The following is a 3,363-nucleotide window of genomic DNA, read 5'->3' as shown; positions in this document are numbered from 1 at the left end:
TAAACATTTGTGCACATCTCTGATCTTAGCTGAGGATAATTTACTTAAAGTGGAATTATAATTTAGAGGATCTGACTATTTTCCAGTATTCAGATGTGCTCTAGATAATCTGTACTGCTTTACATTCTGCCAGCAGTAAAGCAGTGTTGACTTCCCCGAACACTCGTCAATAAGGGGCCTTGTCATTTTAATTAAATCTTTGACAATGTAGTTTGTATAAAATGGTGTTTTGTTGTCGTAATTTGCATTTCGTTGACTCCTAGTATAGGTGAAACTTTTTTTTTTTTTTTTTTTTTTTGAGACAGAGTCTCACTCTGTCGCCCAGGCTGGAGTGCAGTGGCGTGATCTCGGCTCACTGCAAGCTCCGCCTCCCGGGCTCACGCCGTTCTCCTGCCTCAGCCTCCCGAGTAGCTGGGACTACAGGTGCCCGCCACCACGCCCGGCTAATTTTTTGTATTTTTAGTAGAGGCGGGGTTTCACCGTGTTAGCCAGGATGGTCTCGATCTCCTGACCTCATCATCTGCCCGCCTCTGCCTCCCAAAGTGCTGGGATTGCAGGCGTGAGCCACCGCGCCCGGCCCGAAACTTCTTAATAATTATTTTTTTAATTACAAAGGTAATACATGATACTTGTAAAATTTACAAATATTAAAATCTTTGAATTGGAATATTCAGCTTTTAAGTAAACATTTTCTATAGTCTCACGGTCGGTCCTAAATTAATCAGAGTTTAATAACATGCGGCACCCTCTTTCAGGTATCTTTTACCCCAGAATATATTATCTCAGTTCTTCCTTCTAAATCTGAGTTGATTAAGCCCTTTCTCCCTAAACAGAGACAAATTTCTCCCCAAGAGGAATGCAGGTGCCAGTTGTCAACGTATTGGTTATGTCATTCAACTCTGTTTTCAGTTTCTACTCTGAATATTATTTCTTCTCAAAGGATTGCTGTCACTCATACAGTTGAAATTTCTGTCCTCATCCTGTTCTCCATGTAGACATATTAAGACTTAAATTTTCAGAAGAATTACTGTGTAGTATTTTATAAATATGGCAGAATTTATCCATTTTCCCAGGTATGGACATTTTGGTTTTTTTCTAATATTCCTTTTTATAAATAATGCTTTAATAAAAGTCCTGATATGTGAGATTTTCTGCGGACTATCTCCTGAATTAGTAAAATGTAGCATTATAGGGTATTGCCATCATCAGCTTCACCAGAAGAGACAAACTATCTTCCAATAAATTGTCCCATTTACACGTCCCCCTCCTCCTTCCCCAACCTCTAAACACAGGGCAGAAGAGTCATCTTTCCTCCACATCTTTACCAACATTGGCCATTGCCCTGTTCTTTCTCCTACAAATCTTAAAGCTTTACTTTTTAACCTAAATATACATGGACCAGCTTCTGAGCCCTTAAAGCCATATCCTTGGTCTCTGTTTATCTCGTGTGTTGATGTCATCCTGTTCTAATTACTGTAATCTTATAAAGCCGGGATAAATGGTCAGGCAGTCTCGCCGGCCAACATCCTTCTTCAGGACATAGCTTCACTATCGTTAGACCTTTACCCTTTCGTAAGGATTTTATGATAAAGATTAATGTCAAGTTTTATTAACAACCCTGCAGGGTTTTGACTAGAATTGTATGGACTCTATCATAAGTTAAATCAGAGAGACTTGATATTGTTTTAAGGTTGGCTTCCCACTTGTAAATCCAGAACAAATTTCCACTTATTTAGTCATTTTCAAATTGTGTTATAATTTTCTCAATAAAAAATCAGGCTTGCATCATGTTAGATACATTCCCAGATACTTGTAAGTTTTGCTTTATGGTTGGCAGAAACCTTTATAATTACATTTTCTAATTCATTGTTGCTGGAAATAATATCTGTGTTTCTTTCTGATTCTTCTCTCTGTATATTTTATTTCATTTGGATTTTTTTAAGGCGGGGATTCTTTTCTTTGACTGATACTTTCTAGAATTTTAATATAATATTTATCAATTAAAACAATGGTAATAGACAACTTTTTTGTTCAAAAAACAAAACAATGCTTCTAATGTTTCACCACCCAAATGAGATGATGTCTAATTTTGTTGAGCCTTTTTAAAATCAAGTTAAGATTATTTGCTTATTGGTTTACTAAGAGTTATTTGATCACATATGAGTATTAAATTTAATTGAATTTTTTCCCTGTATCTACTGAGATGACCATATGTGTTCTTCATAAATCTGTCAACAGAGTGAATTATGTTAATAGGTTTTCACATATTAAGTTATCGGTGCTTCTCATTCTTTTTGGTCAAAATGAAATACTTTCTATTTCTTTCTCTTGTATCTTTTGTTTTCTGTTCAGTGTTTTTTCAGAATGTGACAGTTTCAGAGCTATATAATTTGTCCTTACTTCTCATAGTGACTAATTTTATAATAACACGGATAGATAGCATTACATTTTCTTTTCAACTTCAGGAACAAAATTTTAAAATGAAATAATTCTACCAAAGTTCTACATCAAAACAGTGGAAGAAAGACTAGATGATTTGACGTTGGTACTACTTCTTCCTTTTGTTTATAAACCCAGGAATTTTAGTTTCTGTATATTAGATAGTATTTTAAAATTTTACTTCCCAATCTTTTCCTTCAAATGATTGACTTTACAGCATTGCATAAGCAGAATTATCGAGTTGTTTACCCTCAGTTCCACATGTCAGTGCTCACCGCCAGCCCTGTCATAATACCTTCCCTTTGTCTGAAGTCTTCATTTGCAATCATTTCAAATATGGCTTACTAGTTTTTTCAGAAGGGATTCATTGACCTTTTTATTATGATTTTTTGTTGAATTTATACATGAAGAAAAACTTCACTGGGTACAAACATTAGGACTCTCATGTTCTCCTAAAGCTACCGTGAAATTTGCTTCTGCGATAGAGCTGTGTCGAGGACAAGTCTAAGTTCCATGTTGCTCTGCATTTTTCCTCCTTTAGGCCATGTGCCTTTTCTTCTGCCTGAAAGCTTGTAGTATTCTTTCTTAATCCTTAGAGTTAAATATTTCTAGCAAGACATACCTTAAGATTTATTTTTGTTATTAAAATTTTCCAGGAATATGATGTGGCCTTTCAAGCAGCAGATTGAATTCTTTGCTTGAGCGTGATTTCTTCTCTGGTCCTTCTGAACGTGCTTGCCCTTCTCTTCCACTTGTTCTGTTCCTGATGTTGCAGGCACCCGCTGTCTACATGTTAGCTCTCGGTGGCCTGTGTTCTTCTTCTCACATCTTTTTAATTTCATTTATCTCTTTTTTTATTTCTTTACTTTGTGCAAATATTAGCTTCACAGTGAAGAATGTGGGTTTGACAACAGATAAACCAGG

This window comes from Gorilla gorilla, chromosome 11 (genome assembly GCF_029281585.2).
Source record: "Gorilla gorilla gorilla isolate KB3781 chromosome 11, NHGRI_mGorGor1-v2.1_pri, whole genome shotgun sequence".
In the NCBI taxonomy this organism is placed as follows: Eukaryota; Metazoa; Chordata; class Mammalia; order Primates; family Hominidae; genus Gorilla; species Gorilla gorilla.
Note: the sequence above shows the minus strand (reverse complement) of the source record.